Genomic DNA, 10,729 nt, shown 5'->3' with positions numbered 1-10,729 from the left:
AGTGCATTGTCATCCCCTTTGGTAACAACTCTGTACCCATGAGCTACCACATAGGTGGCAATCTAATTAATGCCAAATGTGTGATGAGTCCTTGGGACCCAGGTGGACAGTAATCTCTCCTTTGATGATCACATCACCACAGTAGTCAGAAAATCCTTCCACGTGGCACACCTCATCACAAAAGGGTTCTCATCCAGGAAAAAAGAGGTCATTATTCCCCTCTACTTGACACTCATTAGACCCATTGTAGAGTACAATGCCCCTTTTGGAATGTACCTCACAAGATGTCTGCAGCAGCTGGAAAGGCCATAAAAGTACCTCACAAAGAGGATTACTGACTTCAAACAGATGCCCTACACTCACCGTCTCAAAAAACTCCAGCTTTACTCCATAGCATATCACCTAATCCGAGGTGATCTCTGCCCAACATATAATTATGCGGACTTAAGTTTTTTTTCACCTAAAGGGGGCCAAATTAACATTGGGATGTCATTGGAATATAAAGCTATGTCAAACCCAAAGCTGTTGGACATGCTACACCTAAAGAAATCCCAATCCCTCCAAGCTACATGCTCTAGGGACCTAAACCTTGTCACCACAATAAACAGGAAATGCTGGAGGGATAGATTTCTGTCCCAGAGACGTCCCATACTGTGGATCAAGCTACCCATCTATGCCAAGCAACATTTCTCATTAGCATTTAGCACTCTTCAAGAAAAATCTTGATGAGTGGATGGGAAATAGGAAATACATCCCGGGGATCACTTCTGTGGCTCTGCTTGACAGGGGCACAGGAAAATTGCTTCCTTGGGTGGAATAAGCCAGGGAACCTTGTTGGCTAGGCTTACTAAGGCCCTTGAGCCGATAGCCTAGTACCTACCTATGAACCTATAAGAAAAACTTTCAGAAGCTTCAAATAAAAATTTGTGTTATTAATACAACATATTTTTGAAAAACAGTATATAGACCAAGAAACTTTGATCTGTTTGGAAAAAGAAGCATCTGAGGAAGTGCAAAAATAGAAACAACAAAACCTAAAAATTTTTGAAAAGTATAAAAAAGAAATATGGACATGGGAAAGAAAGAGAGATTTGGTATCGTGCAATATCTATGCAAAACAAAAGACAAACTAATCAACATAAAGAAGGCAGCCCCTGAGAAATACAGGCAAAGGCATCCAGACATGAAAAAATTCATAATAGAAAAATAATATCACAAAGAGGGAATGTAGAAAAGAAGATTAGTAAAGTAGAAGTTAAAAAAATAGAAATTGAAGTTATGGAGTACCTGCGAAGTGAAGGATTTGATGTAGAAGGTCTAACACACATTACCTTACAGCATGAGGGAACAAGTCCCCAAAGTAATGATAAACAGAAAGATCAGCAGACGTCTGAAGAAGTAATATGGACCTGGGGAAGAAAAAGAGAGTTAATATGGTTTAATATCTATGCAAAGGAGAACACAAAATTAATCAATACAAAAAGAGCAGCACCAAAGATATCTGAAGAGAAATACAGTATCCAGACATGGAAAACTTTACTATACAAAAAAATAAGAAGACAAAGAGGAAAAGTAGAAAAGGAGATCAGTAATGGAGGAGTTAAAGAAACAGAAACTGAGGTTATGGAGTACCTCCAAAGTGAATGGTTCAGAATTGAAAATCTAATTCAGAAAGCACCACAAAAGGATAGAGCAATGGAACTCCAAATTAAGGGGAAACCAATGGAATGAGAAGCAATTGGTCAGGTGCCATATGAAGATATTCTGGAGCCTTCCACAGGAAACGAGTATAAACATTCACTTGAAGCTGGACGGCAAGGGAAGAAACAGGAAACTATGGAAACTCTGACACAGTTAATGTCGAGGAGTGAATGGCCAGTGAGTTCTCATATGACAGAGCAATGGATGGCACAGGATGAAATTGAAGAGAATATGCCACAGGAAGATGCAATAGAACTTTCTATAGAATGCCTGCAGGATATGGAAAACAAAAAATGTGCCCTCAGTTTAAAAGAAAACGAGCTAAGAAAAGAGTTGCTTGATTTAATAGAGATAGATAGACAATATTAAGATCAATGAAAGAAATAGACTGCAGAAGGTCAATAAAACCCAAAAAGTCAGAAGTTTGATAAAAGAAATGAACACAATAACTAGGACTGTCCACAGAGATCCATGTGATATAACAGAAGTAAACAGGATATATTACTTCTTCTTCTTCTTTCGGCTGCTCCCATTAGGGGTCGCCACAGCGGATCATCTGTTTCCATTTCTTCCTGTCCTCTGCATCTTGCTGTGTCACACCAATCACCTGCATGTCCTCTCTCACCACATCCATAAACCTTATCTTAGGCCTTCCTCTTTTCCTGTTACCTGGCAGCTTCATCCTTAGCATCTTTTTCCCAATATACTCTGCATCCCTCCTCAGCATATGTCCAAACCAACTTAATCTTGCCTCTCTGGCTTTGTCTCCAAACCTTCCAACCTGGGCTGACCCTCTAATATACTTATTCCTAATCCTGTCTACCCTTGTCACACCCAGTGCAAATCTTAACATCTTTAACTCTGCCATGTCCAGCTCTGACTCCTGCCTTTTTGTCAATGCCACTGTCTCCAACCCATATAACATAGCTGGTCTCACTGCCCTCTTGTAGACCTTCCCTTTCACTCTTACTGGTACTCGTCTGTCACAAATCACTCCTGACACTCTTCTCCACCCACTCCATCCTGCCTGTACTCTCTTCTTCACCTCTCTTCCACACTCACCATTACTCTGAACTGTTGATCCCAAGTATTTAAATTCATCCACCTTCGCCACCTCTACTCCCTGCATCCTCACCATTCCTCTATCCTCCTTCTCATTTGCACACATATATTCTGTTTTAGTCCTGCTGACCTTCATTCCGCTTCTCTCTATAGTATATCTCCACATCTCCAGGGTCTCCTCCACCTGTTCCCTACTCTCACTACAGATCACAATGTCATCTGCAAACATCGTAGTCCACGGGTACTCCTGTCTGATCTCGTCTGTCAACCTGTCCATCACCATTGCAAATAAGAAAGGGCTCAGAGCTGATCCTTGATGTAATCCCACCTCCACCATAAATGCATCCGTCACTCTCACCGCAAACCTCACCGCTGTCACAGTACCCTTGTACATATCCTGTACCACTCTTACATACTTTTCTTACACTCCCGACTTCCTCATACAATACCACAACTTCTGTCTAGGCAACCTGTCATATGATTTCTCTAAGTCCACAAAGACACAATGCAACTCCTTCTGACCTTCTCTGTACTTCTCCATCAACACTCAGAGCAAACATTGCATCTGTAGTGCTCTTTCCTGTCATGAAACCATACTGCTGATCACTAATCATCACCTCCCTTCTTAACCTAGCTTCCACTACTCTTTCCCATAACTTCATACTGTGACTGATCAGTTTAATCCCTCTGTAGTTGCTACAGCTCTGCACATCACCCTTATTCTTAAAAATTACTGTGCAGCTAAATTAATAACTGATAAAGTTTTACCCCAGAACACAGGGTAGTGAGAAGAGAAAAGGGAGAAATTGAACACCATTCTGGGAAAATCGAATAGAGAAAACTATAAAGTAGTTAAGACAAGAAGTGTCACTGTTAGAAGACTACAGAAGATGGAACAGATTAACAAAAATACCAAGAAAGATAGATGTGATAAAATCATTGCACAGTATTAGAACAGACCAGGATCTATCATGCACTATCGCAAATAACAAACTAGAAATTTCAGCACAGGCAGAAAGACTTAGAGGATATGAAGATAAATATAAAGGAAAAGTACAAAATAAGCAATTTAATGATGACCCAAAATGGTTTCATAGATAACTGGGAAATAAGGTAAAAGGAATTGAAAGACCGCCAAAAAAGAAGAAATAGATACATTTTGGAGAAATATCTATGAAGATCCTGTGGAACATAACAAAGATGCTAAATGGATAGAAGAAGTTAAAGAAAGAATAAGAAGTTTAAAGGTACATGATATGAAATGGGATGAAGTAACAGCCAGAGAGATTGAAACAAAGTTAAGAAAAGCCTCTAATTGGAAAACCCCAGGCCTAGATGCAGTACCTAATTTTTGGCTAAATGTATTAACATTTTTGCATGAAGATTTAGCCATGAGTAAGAATTATTTATCAGCGCACCACGAACAGACACCAACCTGGCTAACAGGAAAAACAAGGCTCCTACTTAAGAGTGAACCTGCAAGCTACGCTAAGAATTATAGACTAATAACTTTCCTTCTGACAACATATAAACTATACACAGGAATTGATGCTGATAGAGTTTATAGTCGTTTAGAAGAAAACTTAATTATGGCAATAGAACAAAAGGGCAATAAAAGAAAAATCATATGGAACAAAGGATCATTTGTTGTTAAATAAAGTCATAGTGAAGAACTGTATAAGGGAGAAGAATCTAAGTATGGCATGGATTAACTACAAAAAAGCATTTGATAGTATCCCACATTCATGGATAAAAGAGTGCTTAAAAATGTATAAGATACATCCTACACTGATCGACTACATTACAGTGACCATGAAACAGTGGCAGACCACTTTGCAATTAAGCCATGATAAAGAACAAGTTATTATCCCAGGGATAAAAATTCAAAGAGGGATATTCCCGGGTGACTGTCAACACTGTTATTCTGCCTTGCCCTTAACCCATTAAGCTGTCTACTTAACAGCTTAGGCCATGGCTATAATTTGCCACAAAGTGTAAAGACTTCTCACCTTCTCTGTGTAGATGATTTAAAACTGTATAGCTCATCAGATGAGGAATTAAAAGCACAACTACAAGTTGTCAAAACTTTTTTAGAGGTATAAGAATGACATTTGGTCTTGATAAATGTGCAAAAGCAACCTTTAAAGCAGAAAAACTGCAACACCAGGAAAACATCAGTTTGTGACAAGAATGTGATATAAAAGAACTTGAGCAAGAAGGAGTGTATAAATATTTGGGAACTGAGGAAGGATCAACAATAAAATATGAACGAAAACAGCACTGACATCTAGGAACAAAATCCAGTCTATAAACCAGTTTTAGCTTCCTGTCCTAACTTACAGTTTTGGAGTGATTGACTGGCCCCGAAACGTGTTGGATAGATTAGATATTAAAACAAGAAGGATGGTTTATGCCCATCAAATGATTTATAAAAATCAGTGCTTACCAAGATTGTATATTCTTCATTCTGAAGGAGGGATGGGCCTCCTTGAAATTGATTACATGTGTAGATCTGCAATTGTGGGACTCCACACATATCTGCTGACCTGACAAGGCCCAAACATAGTGAACATTTTGAAACATGAGGAGAACAACTCTAAGATGACTTTTCTGCTTAATCTAGCTGAAACATATTGGTGTTAAGCAGGAATGGAAATCAAACCAGAAGTATATAAAAACCAGGCAGCAACTGAATGTGCCAAAAAACAAAAGAAAGAATATAAGTTGAAGGACAGATGAGAAGGCAAAAAAAATGTGGAAAATGCATAAATATAGTTGCAAGTATAGAAAACTTCTGGAAGAACCTCATGTTGATCAGGAATGAATGCAGGAATGGTTAAGGAGAGGCAAATTCAAACCAAGAGATGAAAAGTTAATATTGGCGGCACAAGATAGTGGGCTATGTACATGTTGGTTTACAAAGTCCATTGAACATGTGAGAGATACAGACAAATGCAGCTTTTGTAAAACAGAATTGAAAACAGTTGCACACCTCGTTGTTGGTTGCGACATAATAATAGCAGAAGTTCTGTATACTGAAAAATATAACAATGTGGCAAGATTGTTGCACTGAGAATTGTGCAAACGTTATAATATTGAAGTGGCTGAAAAACACTGGAAACATGAGCCACAAAGCATCATAGAAAATGATGAAGTCTACACGACATGGGATCATCCATTACCAGCAGTTCAAAAGATAGATGCTAGAAAAACCAGATGTAGTCGTCCAAGTAAAGAAGACAAAAGTAGCACTGATCATTGAAATCACCACACCCAGTGACTACAGTGTCCTGCACACAGAGAAACACAAAGTCATAAAATATCAGGATTTGCAAGCAGAAACAAGAGCATTGTGGAAGAAAGATACCCAGATAGTTCCAATAGTAGTAGCAGCAATGGGTCTTATAAAATAAGAGTCTACAGTCATATTTAGATATGCTACCAATACATGAAACTCTGTACGAATTACAGGAGTCATTACTGTGGACATTGTGGATGCTGCAAAGAGCACTTTTGGCTGACATCAAAGAGTGAAACAATACAAATTTCATGAACTTTAATCATAGTTTGACTTAGGAATGGGGTCCATTCCCATCATGGTATTAGAAACCCAAAAGATTTGGAGAAATTAAAAAGGAAGAATAGGAATATATCATTTGTGGTACATTCTATGGGAGGCTGAGCCTTGAGGTGTTCTGCACAAAATACGAACATGTGGCAGGTAAAGTTTCAGCAATTATCACATCAGGCTCCTGGCATGAGTGTTTTCCAACCAGTGTACCTCAGCACAGTGGCATGCCTCATGAAAAAACAAAAGGCCCCAATGATGCAACTCTTTTTTTAATATTTTATCAGAAAACATGGTATGTTACCAGTAATGAACTTGCATAACTCATTTGTATATTTTCTTTTTCTGAATGAGAAAAATGAATTTGACCCAACCAGTGAAATCAGAAACACTTTTTTTCAAACCATTTTTCTATCCAAAACTGTTGAACATTTCATATAAGATTACTAACTCTATCCCTAAAACTGATTTGTAACCTTAAAATACTTAAGTCTAATCCTAGCCCTAACCTTACAACTGTAGCCCTACACTTAAAACTCTATCCCTATAAACTTAATACACAGTTGCACAACTTTTATAGATCAATTTCTCATCCATTAGAAGTAACTCTGGCCAAAAACTGACCAGTAATATCCCTGTTTTCCAGAGTAAGTGCCTGAAACCTTTCTGATGTCTCAGTAAGATAATGTCATCTTTAAAGCACAGCTCTTATTAACAGCCGTGGTGCATGCATTTACATTAACATCTGTTGAGTTTACCTACTCCAACGTGCAGAAAGATGAAGCCCTGACTGTGACCCAGATGACCCAGAGTCAATTAGTGACCTGGGTGTTGTAGGAGTCAGTTGAGGAGGCTGGGAGTCAATGGCTGATGGGTGGGGGAATGAAGGCAGCCTTAACTACTGAATAACTGAGAGCAAGTGCAAGTGGGTATTCAACATGCAGCAGATCAAGCCGTGCATTAGCACAGTAGACATATTTTGACTGTTGTACAGAAGCATACATAAGACATTTGGGTGACATTGTGTGGTTCTGTGGATGTTAGACTGATGAAGGGCAATGGAGGATTGGCTTGTGACATAAGCATTTCAGGAAATGATCTAATGCGCTTGACAGTTTAACAGGTATATACTAGGGACAGGAAGAGGCCAAACCCCATTGACTTTTATGCTTTTCTAGGTGGGGAAGGGTAGTGTCCACGATATTGATGACCACAGGTGGAGGCAAGATACCCATTGCAACCTGACAAGTTTGTGTGAGTGAGTCAGAAGAAGTGTACAAATAAAAACCTCTACTCTCCCTGGCGTTCCTAACATATTACTTCTGTAGCACAGGCCACTGGCTTCCTACCTTCTTTTGCCATGTTACTCTGAGATAACCTAAGCCAAGCAGCTTTGCAGTAGGATCACTAGAACAGTGTGGGGCTCAGTAGGAAGCAGTAGCCCAAGGGAATGGGCAGAGTCCAAAAAAAGTCCTTTTCTTTTGAAAATGTTCTCTGCTTGTCTGTTTGCAGATCCTGTTACCCTTTTGTAATATGATAATCAGTCTTCCAGCACCTAATGCTGTAAAACAATGACTTTGTTTCCTTTTCATACTAAAAGCCCTCGTTGCTTTTTAACGTTAATATTTCACTTTCAGTCTTCATTTGCTATTTCACAGTGGCATTACTACTTGCATTTTTTGCCTTTATTAATTTTGCCTTGGCCTTCCTTGCTTCCTTTACTGATGTTGTAGCTCAGCTCTGAATTCCTTTCCCCTTTAGTTCCTGAGTGCACCAGTTATTTAGTTTTCCTTTGTAGACATCTGTTTCAAGAACTTTCAAGAATTTTTTCTGAAACATATTTCATATACAACACTTTAGATGTGTACAGACAGTGCCACCTTAAAACTGTACTCTGTTTACCTCACTATATGTAAACTGTCTTCTTTCTTGTTTAACCGCTGGTGAAAATCAGTCCGACAAGAATCAGTCTGCTATCCCAGTAAAAAAAAAAAAGAAAAAAAAAAAAAAGAAAGAAAATAAAGAACCAAAGATTTCTCACTTGCTCGTTCAGTGTAACAGTGATCCTCATCGCTTCTGTAAGTGCTTCCCTTCTGTGCTTCCAGTTAGCTGTCATTCCTGTGGACTGTGGTAGTTACAGCACTCTGTGCCGTATGCTTTCATGAAATGTAGTTAGTGCCTTTGTCCTTTATTCATTTTCGTTTATTTCTGTTCTGCAGCTAGTCTATTGACTTGGCATTCTACCGATTCAGACAGGAAGTAATAAAATGCTTCTGATAAGAAAATCTTGTAGTGTGTATAGGCATACAAAAAGTATTATAGTCTACTAGGAATATAACAGCAAAGAAAAACTCCAAGGAGATTAGTTATGATTTTATGTGAGGCCTTTATTGCCTTTGCTATTAGGTGTGTAATTTTAGTGCTTCTAAATGTTAGATTAACATGAAGCTACTACATTTAGCAGCACATGACAACAGCATCATAAGTCACAGTGCAACATTTCTATGTAGTAAGTCTTAACTCTGCAATGGGGCTATAAATGCAAGTGCAACATACGCCAGAGTTTGCTTGTAGAACCAGAGCTTTACCTTCTTCTTGAACTGTGATCATGCAAATAGTATAGTGAATATGCACTTTTGCAGCACGTAAAAAAGGGATTTGAAAGAATTTGTGTTAAACTTAACTGACAGAAAACCAAAGAGCAATAATGCTGTTGCCAAATACAATTTCTTGACCTCATATTTTTGAAGCCCAGCTTTCTTACTATATGAGATTTTTCCGTCAAAGTTAGTTTATACATTATTACTAAATATGTTGGTGTTATTATTAGATTTAGAATGTCTGCTGGGAGGGCCATACAGGAATCAAGTTTGCAGAGTATATCTCTGGGTATGTTTTTCTGAGAAAATAGTACTCTTGGGTAAATATGGCCAGTGAAATGTAATGCAGAAGACAGTGTTTACCAAAGTTGAAGTACAAACTGAATGCCTACATCTGTTTAATCAGAATATACACAAGATGTGAATGTAAACACTCATCAACAGCTCTGTGAGGTGTATGTTAGTTTCTTGCTCAAAGTTTCACTTCTAGCAACACTGTGAAAACTGATATTAATGATTCAGTAGTTCAGTGACCCAAAATATTGAACTCTGACAATGTTGGAAGAGGTAGTAGAAATTATGCCATAGGGAGGTCTTGCAATTATTTGGAGTTGACAACAGGAAGTAAAAGCAGACTTAAGGAACTGAGTGCTCATAGTTCATACTCATCTGTAACTACAATCCTTCAATCTAAGAATGCTCTGTGTTTACCATGGCGCCGGGATGCTGGAGGTCCTGAGTTGGAGTCCCAGACAAAGAAACAATATTTACCTTTTTATATTCTGTTATTCAAACACTGCCTAAGCAGGAACTTTCATGTGTGTGTGTCTGTCTGCCTGTCTGTGTCTGTGTGTGCATAATTTGATCTGAATTTGTTCTGATGAATCATCAAGTGACTCTGAAAGTAATTGAATCCTACGCTACAGATTCGTTGACAAAAACTGCAAATGTTTTCATGTTAGGGAGGTGCCCACCGGCTGGAGTTTCTTTTCTTTTACTTCTTGTGGGCTGTCTGTTTTGACTGGAGGGAAGGCATTTGTCTTCAAAGCAGGCTACTTCACGAACAATGCTGTAACCCCAGTAAGACTGGTTGATGGCAAGCTTCTATCAGCTCAGAATGTCTGCATCTACCCTCCCAAGATATGCAGACAGTGTTTCCTTGTAGCATTTTGATCCTCACACATTTTCTGACAGTGACATAACTATTACTACAAAATCTCTACAGGCATGCAAGAATTTCACTGATGGTAGCAACCAATGGACCTGACAGTATAGCACAAAAGGTTAAGGTCATGGGCTGTTAATGGCCAGCATGGGGAAATTTGCCCTTTTCCCCAATGTAGTGCAATCCCGGAGTTGGTATATTTAGTTGGGGGTGGGGTGTAGCCCCCCCCCCCACCTGGGTGGGTTTGACATACTGCAGTGTGTTTCTTTATTGTTTGTTGGCCAACTGCATACTTACCCTGTTAAAAAGTTCAGGAGTGTGATCATTTGATAGAGTAACAGTTTGGTGTTGTCGTCCCGGTAAAGTCGTCTTCAGGTAAGTGGTCTTTCAATTATTTGAAGTAGACCCATATATATATATATATATATATATATATATATATATATATATATATATATATATAAAACCTCCAAAATGAAAACTTGTGCACGTTAAACGTAACGTGAGTGCGTGCACGGAAATAGACCAACAAAACACCAAAATGTATTCCAGCACTGCACTGATGACGCCTAAAGGGTGAAACCGGTTTGGAGTGCATTTTACTGTCTGCGAGCTAATAAAATATTTATGCTC

Source organism: Protopterus annectens, chromosome 9.part0 (assembly GCF_019279795.1).
Source record: "Protopterus annectens isolate FY-2018-M chromosome 9.part0, PAN1.0, whole genome shotgun sequence".
NCBI classification, from domain to species: Eukaryota; Metazoa; Chordata; order Ceratodontiformes; family Protopteridae; genus Protopterus; species Protopterus annectens.
This window is presented reverse-complemented; position numbering follows the sequence as displayed.